Source organism: Lepisma saccharinum, chromosome 13, assembly GCF_977018435.1.
Source record: "Lepisma saccharinum chromosome 13, izLepSacc3.1, whole genome shotgun sequence".
NCBI classification, from domain to species: Eukaryota; Metazoa; Arthropoda; class Insecta; order Zygentoma; family Lepismatidae; genus Lepisma; species Lepisma saccharinum.
Window position 1 is genome coordinate 68256362 of NC_139241.1, and position 13188 is coordinate 68269549.

Consider the following 13188-nt stretch of genomic DNA (forward strand, 5'->3'; position numbering starts at 1 on the left):
CATTAAATTCTACTGGGGCAGCTCTGCCTAATACCCTACCTGATGAAGGCAAATGTCTTATTCAGACTATGGAGCTAAGAATCCCAGTTGTTGAATATGAGGCCAGCTATGCTCTTAAATACAAAGCAGATATCCTAAAAAATCCACAGGTGCCTTTACAATTTTATACATATCAATGTCTGCAGAAGCCTGCCACTGGTAGCTATTATGAATTTGATGCTACAAACTCATTCTCCAGTATACAATATGACATGCCAGATTTTGTTGTGGTACTGTTTCAGACTGGAAGACACAATAATCAAGAAAAAAATTCAAGTAAATTTGATAGCTGCAACTTCAAGAACATATATCTTAAAAATGGCAGAAATGAGGTGTTCCCCAGAGAAAATTATAATTTAAACATGTCCAAGGATGATTTCCTCAAATTATATGAGGCATTTACAGCATACAAAAGGGTCACAACCGGGAATACCGACATGTATTACTCACCAGATGAATTCAAAACACAGAGACCCATGTTTGTCATCAACACCTCAAAAAGGAAACAAGTTGTGGTTAATGACAGGACAAACATTAAAATTATCTGTGAATTCCATGATACACTCCCTGATGACACCATATGTAGTGTTATTCTTATAGGTGAAAAATCATATGTTTATGATGTAAGAACTGAGAGAGTCACAGAGCAATTCTAGAAGAGTTACATTGTCTTAGTACTAGATATACAAGTTGAGCCTGGTGCCCAATTAAAATATTGAGCATATTCCAGGTAACATATTAATTCTATGAACTTAACCGGAAGTGGACCGGAAGTAAATATGTGTGTGTGTGGGTGGGTGTGGGTGTAGATGTAGCTAATAAGATTACACTTTACAGAGTATTACACTAGAGGCAATAAGCTCTTATGAGCATCTTGGCTTAGTTTTAAGTGTGGCCAAAACAATATAAAGAGGGGCATATTTTTAACAAGCTTATGGACAACAATCTCACAGATGTAGCTTTTGTAAGTGTAGGCAAATCAATCTGAGGGGTGTCATACTTTCACGGGAAATTCCCGAGGGCATTTTTACAAAAGTCTTGGGTTAGACAGAGTAACACACTTGAGCAATAAGCTCATATGGACATCTTGAGCTAGTTTTAAGTGTAGCCAAATCTGCCTGAGAGGAGCTCATACTGTATCGAGCCAGTAATACCACAAATACCACTACTCGCGTCAACCAATCAAATGGCTTAAAACTGGTGTGGCAGCAATCACTATCCCATTTGACACTATTCAGAGTGGTACAAAACAGGTAGGGGAACTCGGGTCGGAACGGGGTACCCCCCTATTTCCACGCTATGCTGCTGCAGTCTAGCAGAAGCGTCATGAAACGAAGTGTTTACTCTCTGCCCATCAGAGGAGAAAGTGGCGTCGGTGTTACAGAAGGAATGTGGCACGTGTGAATCTTTGTTCTGTTTTCTCCCTGTTTTCGAAGCAAGTTGCAATATCAGCATCTAAAAATCTCAAGGTAAGCACAAGAGTAACATAAAAAATGTATAAGTTCTCATTATAGTTTGACAGTAACATATACATGGCATGTTTTAGTGACTATAGTGTGTAATCCTTCGCGGCCAGTTTTCGCTGATGTCATGTGCTGTTCCTATATGTGTATCGGGGCGGAACGGGGTAGGGGCAGAACGGGGGTGTACCCCATTCATTCATCAGAGGTGACAACAGAAAAGGGGAAGAGATTGAGCGCTAGTTCATCAGCGGACGCCGCATGTCTTTATTATGATGAATGCTATTCCCAGTCCAACGAGGGATGGATTGCATGTATGCAGTGCAACAAGTGGTCACATAACACGTGTGCAGGTGGCGATAGTGACGATGAATATGTGTATGTATGAGAGTTATGCCAGCCTTAAATCTGGATACCCCATTGTGCCCTGTGTGTTCAAGTGAAAACCAAAAACCACTACTTTCGAGAAAAAAAAGTCTAGATGTTTAGGTTTGGACAAATATACCGCAACTACTGGTGTTTTTTGTAACTAAGACATAAAATAATATATTCCATTCAGTTTCAGTATTCTCTCGTCATTATAAGTGCCCTTATATTGCCTTTTATGTTAAGTACCCCGTTCCGCCTCGACTTCCCCTACGGGGCTCTCCCTTGTTATTTTGAGTAAACGCACACACACGACTCAGTTTTACCGTGACGCCAACTTTTGAAGAACATTGCGTTGGCTGAACTCTGGGATTTGTTTCATAAATTTATGCAATAATATATGCCATAAATATGCTGAGGATATGTCCTTAAAATGCCTTCTTTTGTTCCTTACAAGTTGTTATTAAATATTTTCATAACATGCAGTCAGAAATTAAGTTGTGAGAATTCTTTAGGTGTATAATGATGGAACATTTTGTTTTCTCGAAGGCGAGGACTTTATTTTTAAAATAAAATATAATAAAAGGCAAATTATTGGGTGGGTTCGAACCCCACAGGCCCATATAATTGGTGCCACTGTAATTTTATATAATTCTAATAGCACTGGCTTGAACCAAATCATTTGCAAGTGAGAAAGGGAAGGGTGATTTGTTGTGATTTGACCTGAAATTATATTTTACAAATACAAACACAAACATACCAGATGGTCAGAATTAAAATTCCCTTACTCAGAGCCCCCTGGAGCCAGTTCGAAGCACCAGATTGCCGTGAAACGTGGTATAGAGTCTATGGATACCATGCGGAAGTGAATGCAGACGTAAAAGGAAATAGTTCAAATTTTCACCACCAGGTGGAAATGTGGTGCTTAGAATTGGACTTCCCCTACTCAGTCCCTCCTGAAGCCCGTTGGAAACATCGGATTGCGGTAAAACTTGGTATAGAGGCTATATAGACCATGGGAAAGCAATTTCTGTAGGAAAAATAGTTGAAATTCTCACCACCAGATGGAAATGTGATGTTGAAGTAACAACAACCAGATGACGGACATGCAAAACTTTTTTGATGGTTTATGTCAGTATAACTGTGTTCAATATAAGCGGAGTCACCGTGAAAAACCTTTTGGAAACTCAAGACAGTGTAGTAAATGTCGCACGAAGCCTTTGGCGCCACATTTCAACCTGGTGGTGAAAAATTTAACTATTTTCTACAGCACTTGCTTTCCCATGGTCTCCATAGCCCCTATACCAAGTTCTACTGCAATCCGTGGCTTCGAACTGATTCCAGATCGCTCTAAGTAGGGAGAATATAATTCTTTGCGCCACAGTTCCACCTGGTGGTGAAAGTGTGAACTATCTTTTTCATCAGCATTCGCTTGCCTATGGTTTTCATAGCCTCTGTACCAAGTACGAGGGTTGCTATTTATGTATCCGGAACTGGCAACACTAATGTTGCTAGGTAACATCTGATATATCCATCGTAAAGTTGGACATTTCTATGGTAAATGTACCCAGAACGTTGTGCTTACTGATGCTATTTTTGTTTGTTACAGGGACTTGAAAATTTCATCGCAGGCTAACAATGGAATTAACTCGAGAACATTTTCGAGCAATGATTTTCTACGACTTTCGACGTGGATTATCTCAACAACAGTGCATCGATCAACTCACTTCGACTTTTGGCGATGAAGCACCATCTAAAAGCACTGTGGCCGTCGTTCGCTCACGGACGAATCGAAAGAAGGCCGTCCAAAATCGGTTGTTGTGCCACAAAACATTGATGCTGTGCGAGAACTGATAATGCAAGATCGTCATGTGACATATCTTGAGATTGAGGTATCCCTGGGCATTAGCATGACTAGCATACATAAGATATTGCATGAACATTTAGCCGTGAAGAAGATTTGTTTCCGTTGGATCCCGCATAATTTGACAATTGCTCAAAAAAAGGCTCGTGTCGATTGGTGCAAACAAATACTCACAAAATACAATCGTTGTGCTTCAAAAGCCGTGTATAACATCTACACAGGTGACGAATCTTGGATCTATGCATATGAAGCCAAAAGCAAACAGCAGTCGACGGTGTGGGTGTTCCAAGATGAGCCAAACCCAAGAAAAGTTGTTCGTGCAAGAAGCACTTCGAAGCAAATGGTCGCCTGTTTTTTGGGGAAAAAATGGGCATGTGGCTACAGTGCCACTAGAGAATGGTAGAACCGTCAATTCTGAATGGTACGCAACTATTTGTTTGCCAGAAGTCTTTGGGGAAATCAGAAAAAACAACCAGCGACGCAGGATCATTCCTCACCATGACAATGCGAGTTGTCACACATCGGTCCAAACAACTCAGTATTTGACCGGTGAAAACATTGAATTGATGGGTCATCCGCCGTATAGCCCTGATTTAGCACCCAATGATTTATTTTTGTTCCCGTACGTGAAGAATAAGCTCATTCAAAATGCATGTTTTCGAGATACCTCAATCGGAATGGACAAAGTGCTATGAGAATTGGTTCAAACGTATGCAAAAGTGCATCGATCATCATGCAGAATATTTTGAAAAACAATAAAACCATTTTCAATGATACATTTTTTTTTGTTTGTTATTCCGGATACATAAATCGCAACCCTCGTATCACCGCAAACTAATGCTTCGAACCGGCTCCAGGTGGCTCCGAGTAGGAGAAATTTAATTGTGGTGGTATGAATATGTGTTTATGCGTATAGCGTCTATAACTTTTGGACATTCGAGTGTAAGCTAAGCATAAGTTCTGTACGCAACTGATTGTATCGTGAACGTGCTTCCGACGAAAAGCTATTCACATCAGAGGATGGAAAACCAAGGTTTTCACGAAAGTCCTGTTACTCTTCTGAAAGCAAATACAAAGTCGATACCAGTATGTGTAGTACATAAAAAAAATAAGCCCGAGCGAATATCAGTATGATTAGGATCGTGTTTCATGCTCGCAACGGTTATTCAAACAACAGTTTCGCGGCTTTATTTACGAAGCGTGCAGCCATTTGTTACCTTCTGTTTCGCTCAATAAATGACGGAATGTTCTTCCGCTTGAAGCTGTAATCAGCGAACTGTACTTTTTTCCGTGTACCAACTACAAGTTTGAGATAGTCGGGTAATTGTTAAATACATAAGTACATCCATGGACGTCCGCAGGATTTTTTTCAGGGAGGGACAAGAAAGGTCTGCAGCCCCTTTAACATGAAATCTATCTTACCACTGTTAAAAAAAAATAAGAAAATTAATCTTCATTGGCATCTACCGGCTATTAACCTATAATAAAATAAAAGTATTTTTTCTTCTAGTTAAACTTTGCCTTATTTCAAAGCTTACTTCGAAAATCTATACAGAAGTTCGAAACTGAATGCCGAAAATGAACATGGTAATAACACAGATCGATCCATTTCAGTGCAGACCGCCGCATCTGTGTGTGCGCTATCGGCAAGCGAGGCGATAGCGGCCGTATGTCGGCACTGTAGACTATCCGTGAATCAAGCGTGTAAGTTTCCGTAACTAGTTTAACTACTGTATTAACAAGTTAATAGTGTGTTATGAAATGATATCATTATATATTGATGGGGCAATCAAATATCTGTGTATTAAATAGTATGTGTTATTGATACAGTTCAATTTTGATTCGGATTATTGCCGGCCCCCGTGGCGGAGTGGTTAGAACATCGCGCTACGACGCCAGGGATCCCGGGCCTGGCATGGATGTTTGTGAGTGTCCATTCATCAATTTCATCATATCATCACTCATCCCCATCTTCGCAAATTATCCAAAAGTGGCATAAAACGCGAAGTAAAATAAAGCAAATCATTCAATCAATGATTCGGTTTATTTTAACACTTTGTAAACTTGCACAGTTTCTTTCACATTGAATAATTGAAGACGAAGGAAATAGAAGTAGAAATACGCAGAATGTATGTGTATTTCTAAATTGTAGTGTCCTATGAAAGATATTCATGCTACTTTGATAATCTGAAACTTGCCTTAGTTTCTGGCTGGCACATAGGTAACTATTTTTAATATAGGTCCCAAATATAAAGTTAACAGTTTCATTTTTCATTCTCTCAAAGGTCCACGCTGAGCTGCACGAAGTAGACGAAGTCATAGCATACTGTACTGGATCCAGAGATGTTCATTTCCGATAACTTTCCACAACTCACGTTCTTAATCCTCACAATTATTCCACTACAATGTGCTCATATTTTCCACGTTGGACGACCTCAAAATCATTTGGAACATTATCTGGGGTTGATATATTCAAAGTACTTTCCGTGGGCAGACTACATCACTATTATCGATTTAACCAGAAAAGAATTTCCTATATCAATAGGAAGTTTCTTGGACGTCACTAGACACCCACCTGTCTTCATGATGACATCACAAAATAAGTGGAGCAGACGAACGAATAAGAAGGAGAATGGAGGTTTGGTACTTACCTTTATAGACAACCTGGATTATTTAAGATTCTACGTCGCTGAAGGTATAAGTGAAGTTTTCGGGAATGCTAGAGAAGATTTTATACTGGTTTACTTATCAGGTACAGCTGTTAGACAGAATGGTAGTGAAGTTTTAGATTTATTCTCGGACTGGAAGGTCTTCAATGTTGTGGCCGTACAAAATTTGCCGAATAATTCTAGCTCTGAATCAAAATTCGTCACATCAAGATATGATCAGTTCTTTAATGTTATTCGCAGGGAATTAAGTCAGGCTGATATAGATACTGGAAATCTTATACATGGTGACATTTTCTCACGTGTGAAACGAGTACATATTCATACCATCAGAACTACAACAATGCACACTGATTTATCACCATACTACTGCAAATCAAAAATTGTTGGGTACTGTGCTGATAGTGGATTCTTTGCCACCATATTCGAGACCTTGAGTGAGAAATTGAATTTCACACTAAAACCCTCCATAGTCTATGAAGGTCCAAAGTACGGGATGAAATTATCAAATGGGACTTGGACAGATATGGTTGGCGATCTTGTGTACAAACGAGCTGACATTGCAGACGCTGTGTTGGGATTTCTTGCTTCAAGGCAAGAGGTCGTTGATTATTCAGTTCCTATCACTTTCTCTCCAATAGTGATTTTGGTCCAGAAGGGTAAGATGCTTCCTCAATGGATGTGTCTGCCTTTTGGCTTCACACTGGAACTCTGGATAGCCATCATCCTCACTCTCATATTTGTGGCAGCGTTCTACAGATTTTTTAGTAGTCGTTCACAACCTTTGAAGTCTACAAGAAACTTGATTACTACATTCCTCAACATGTTCTCGGTACTTCTACAGATATCAACGTATCAACCTAAAAGCAGATCACAAAAAATTGTGTTCTACTTTTGGGTCTACTTTTCACTTGTAGTGACAACACTATATCAAGGTGTCATCATTGGTTTACTAACAGTTCCTAGGTACTACTCAGATATCAATACCTTACAACAGTTCGCAGATGCAGGAATAAAGTTATACGGCCTCCAATTCTACAAAAGCTACTTCCTTCATGAAACCAACCCAACATTACGCGAGATATACAATAATTTCCATGTCATCTCAAATTTTGAACCAATGGATAGAGAGATAATGCACAATAACAAAATTGCTCTCATTGGAACCAAGGATGCAATGGACTTCAAAATATCCACTCTGATTGGCTGTTCAACTTGCAATTCACCTTATCACTTCGTGAGAGAATATGTAGGATTTCAGTTTCTTGGAATTGGTTTCCCAAAGGGATCACCTCTCGTTCCTGGGTTCAATCTTATCATCAGGAAAATGCTTGAGACTGGGCTCACTGAAAAATGGACAATAGATACTATTAAGATCGCCAAGAAACAAAGTGACTGCAAGAACAATTGCAGCTCACAGAAGACTCAAACTTTATCCACTGATCATCTGCAAGCAGCTTTCTACATGTGGATTGGAGGATGTTGTATTGCTTGCGTTGTATTCATATGTGAAATTACATGTTGCAGGCGGGTTACAATCGTACGTCAGCGTAGAAGAAAACACAAATTTGTTCTTTAAGTTTGAAAATGAAAAATGCTAAGATACATTTTTAGAGTGCAACTGCAACAATAGGAAATACATTTAGAATTAATTTCATCACACAACAATATACTTTAAATCAGTGATTACCAAAGTGAACTAGCAATACCCTTCTCCAAGGAACGTATCTAGAAATATATTTCGGGTGAGGGGGTCCCAAACAAGTGTCTCACATGATAATCAAAATAATAATATAAATGTTTAAATTAAATTAAATATTAATTAAAATGTGTATATTTACTAATATTGCATGCGTAACGCAACTCCCATGCTGCATTTGGGATCGAACCAAGAACTTCTAGATTATATTGGGTGATGTAGCTATTCCTCATTCATCTTTCAGATGGTTATCACTCGCTTAGTCTAAAGTATAATGTATGCGAAAGGTTACATCCAAAGTTATGGCACAAGAATTCACACGTACAGTAATTGAGTTCCTGTACTCTCCATGACTGACCCGATATGGATATTCATAAGAAGAGGATAATACTTACCTCTCAATAGTGGTAATTGACACACATCCGACCTTCCAGTCAGAGTTCACTCTCCTCATGCACCACTGTCCAATAATCCTCCCTCCAACTTCCTTGCTCTATCCCGTCCACTTCACCAACTGTCCATTCTCTCTCCCTTCCAACTCTCATGCCACATACGCCTTCCAAGTCAATCACCCGACCTTTGCCTGATTACTTATTCAGCATTCCTTTCTCTGCTATGTTAGAACTTCACACTTCTTACCCAATACCTTGGGTACGATACGCTCCTCTGCCCCCTTAAGAAAATCTCTTGATTTTCTCTTTAACGATGAAAAATATTAAAGTTTAAACTTTTAATCCCTATCGATTCCTTCGATGGAGATATTTTTTTTATATAAAATATAGAGTAGGCCTACTAAAAATATTGTAATAACATAACATTGCCCAGAATATATGTAAATGGAATAATATAGGTCCTAAAAATATATAGTTATCACAAGTCCCGATAAAAAAAAGAGAAGAAAAAAATACATGTCTGCGTAAAGCATATAAAAGGTAAACACTGGCGCGTGAGTTTGTTATGCTAACTCGGCAATCTGCTCGTGCGCTTATTCATTGAGAGGCTTACAATCCACACCTTAGTTCCAATACTACATGATGACGTAACGAAGTCCGTGCATAGGCATGCAACACTCTGACACACGTGAGAAAATTATAAAAGCATTGTTCCACAAGAATGGATCTTGTTAAAATTGATGTCTCAATGAGACACTAGCGAAGTAGTATGTAATTGATCCTGCAAGCACTGACACTGTACAACACTGTTATGTATTTAGAAGTTCATATTTACAAAATCAGCAACATTTATAATACTCATCCGAGTTACACTTGAACATATGTATCATATCTTCCATGTAAATTTCACCGTCTCTTACTTTAGTGTATCATGTAAAATATCATTGTCGCTTTTATTGATAATATATGTTAACTCATCACAGGAAATATTTAAATAGAAAAATTTGAAGTTACTCAAAATATATACACTATATCAGTAACTGTCCTTGAGCAATATATGTACATGTATTTATGTATTTGAAACTAAGACTATAATAGTGTTTGATATATGAATATCACTAGCATTTGTTCATAAAATGATCCTTGAGTGATCCTCATTCTCACAAAGCAAGTAAAATCCCATGGTTTTACTCTCGTTAACAGTACATGATAGTTTCTTCCTATATCAATGAATTTCACGCGTCTTGAAGCAGACAACGTATATAGTATATTTATTAGTTCCTTGTCTGCGTGAACCATTTTTTTCGCACTTCATGCCTTAACTTTGCAGCTTTGAATATCATCATTGATGAAAAACGTACAGTAGAGAACTGCATATCGTCGAATAATGGATGGAGAGTATTTAGTTATATATAATTGTTTCTTCAAATCGATGTATGTATATATGTATGTATGTATCAGCGTTGAAGATTAGGCCTCGCTACCACTTGGCTTTAGTAGGAGTTAATTAGAATATACTGAATGAGATCCGTATTGGACGATATGGTGCTTATAAACTGATTTCGCTGGATTGCGTAATTAATACTGATGAAAGGTCTAACTGTAATTCATGTTCCCACGTGTCGAATAAGTAAAAAAAACAAAAAAAATTAGAAATTCTTAAAAGAGTTTGTAATTAAACTAATTTCTCTGCGTACTTCAGGTGTAAATCCTGTTGATTTCTTATTTCTCCAAGGTTTTAGCTGGTGACCATCTCTGGACGTTGACATCTGTGAAAAAGCTGCACTGAGAACTTTTAACATGGTTTGAAATATGTTGAAATGTTCATTTCACCGTTAAAATTTTAACCATCTGTGAGGCTGTTCAGGTAGGTTTTGGAAAGGAAATTTGCTTCATCTACCGAACAGGCATTTCCTCCTGATCGTTAGTGTAATGTTGTGTGTGAGAGAGAACTTTATATGTGTCGGTATGTGTAAAGGTTTTGTTGAGACAAGGGCGCCCTTAATTCACCCTTATTCGTAGATAAGTAGTGCTTGTAAATATTACAAGTACGAAATTCTTTTAGTTGAAGGTTGTTATATTTGAGAAAAAAGGAATTTGGAAAGGAATACACCGATTCAGTCATGATATTTAGTCTTACTATAAATAACCAAAATTATAATTTATGCCATTTTTACACACCAAATATAATTATAATCTTGAGAAGGAAAAAATATATAACTACTAATAATTACTGAAAACAAATTGAACTTTACATATAAATTGAATGTAATAGTGTAAATAGTCTTCAGAATTTATGAGTGTATGCTACTGCAAAATTTAAATCATAATTGATTTGTGAAAATATATGAATGCTTAATTTGACTGAAATCAATATAACTAACAATTGAATGAAATGAAATACTTTAAATGTTACCTAAAAATAATGTGTCGAACGATCGTCCTTCTGTTAGTATAATATTGTTAAAGATAACGTCATTAATAAAGATTAATTGTAAAATACACAACTTGCTGATAGTGTCCATGACAATTGGAATACGTAAAATAATATTCTAAGAATCCGAAATCTCCTTGTCCATTATAGACTATTTTCCCCCTAATGATATTGCAATCAGCCTAAGAATATTCAAGGAAAATAATATACAATTGTGTATACAAAAAAAATATGGAGAAAAAAATAAATGTTGACAATTGGTAGTGTTTAACTATATATATATATATATATATATATATATATATATATATATATATATATATATATATATATATATATATTCACCTAACATTAAATGACATAAAAATGAAAACTTAATTGCAATTTATATTCTAAATGTTGCCAGATGAAGAAATATCGTTCTGAACGGACATAAAGTTGCATGTTCTTTTGTATCCTTGAAGTCGATAGCCTGAGTTGAAAGAATGCTCTGTCGGCAGTTTATTCAGTTCCCCGGCTAATGTGGAATGTGAGATATCTGCTGTTTAATTTGCAACGTGTTGGTTACTTCATGTCAAGAGAGAATTTTGCCCCTGCCGATGTAGGGAGATATCGTTGCCGCAAGGAAAAAATAGAATGCCTAACTTGCATATTTCTTCAGTTGTTCTGTCTTTCTGAATGTAACTCAAGTTTTCCCATTGCTTAAAGAGGAAGGAAAAATCTCCGTTGCATCCGAGTTGAACTTAACTTTTTGCTGACGAAAGACATTTTACCATGAAGGCATTTGAAATTGACTTTGGATATCGCTTCGAGAAGTATGAAATACATGGGAGGGAAATTTTAAGTGTGAATTTTACAAGATGGGAAATTTTTACCATGCGCAAGAAAAAAAATAGGAAGTACTCTAAGTAACTTGATTATAACATTCAATAAACTAATTGAGTCGTATTTGGAATGAAATATCCCAAATTAGATGGATCAATGTAATGCACATGTTTAATGAAAGATACTTTACTTCTTCAAGACTGTCGTAATTCATCTCATGACTTTGTCGTTAAATTGTTAATAAAATGCAACAAGTGGTTGCTGATAACTCATGATCGTAGCTGTATGTGTAAAATACTACTTATTTCTCCTATGCTCTTAATTGACTTATTAATCTTCATATTAGATTTCAAATCTAGCTTTTATGTAAAGTTATGTAAGAAAGATATACAAAATAATTAAATCTGAATGTAAAATGCGTAAAAGTAATCTTAATATTTATATTATTTCCATGTGATACATTTTACTTAAGCTTCATATTTATCCAAGAACCAAAATATTCACTATTCTCCTCGTATTATTATTATCTATAATTCTTACTATCGCAATTCTTATTTAGTTATTATTGATCTGTAGTTCGTTTTATTGACTAATTTACTGGCTGTACGCATATTCAGCTCTTATCATAACTGTTCTCTATATTTTAACGTTATTTAAATCTTATAAAACTGATAATCTCATATTTCTGTCATTTATTTAGTTATTAAAATTATAAATGTAATTATTACTTAAATTTAACAATTGAAATATTAAAATGTGTACTTGTTAAACCCTATTTTGAGTAACCACGCTAAATCATAGAGAATTTTAATTCTCATTTTCCTTACCGAATGTGTTTAACACATTTTATTCATAAAAAATACTAAAGTCTATTATTGACTTACACTATTTATCTTTTGTAGTTCACAAAATATTATTTCCATCAGTTCTCTGCCGGCCTACAGAAACCTGAGGAAAATTCCTTGCGCACAATTTATATTCATCACCATTCCCTTTGCTCACTATTCGTGAATATAATAATATTCATTTTTATTATTTTCGCGCGTTCCTGTACTTGTTGACCATTATTATGAAACCTCGATGTCTACGAGTTATAGCTAATGATTTTAGTGTGGTAAAAACTAGTTTCACACTGCCGTGCAATTATTAAGGGCTAAACAATAATATTTCACATAATTTCAGTGTTTCATCATTTTAAAAAAAATATTTGTAAGATGTAAAATTTATTTAGTGCATTAGAGTAATGAAAAGGAAGTTATGCACAGGGTAAAAGGTATGTTCTCAGTCATTCACTCCTGCTGTTCCTATTCTTCATTCTCATCATCACAATTTACATTCTCATCGCCGCTACAGTGTTCCGAAGCATAGTACTTCTTCAATCTCTAGACCGTAATTGAGTCCACGACTGTCTGTCCCCGTTTTGTCTTAAATTCCACTTTGTAA

General features: G+C 36.4%; 1 pseudogene; it reads left to right on the forward strand.

The window, feature by feature from the left end:
* The first annotated feature begins 401 nt into the window (after positions 1–401).
* Positions 402–12334, forward strand: LOC145996809 (uncharacterized; annotated as a pseudogene).
* Positions 12335–13188: the final 854 nt, after the last annotated feature.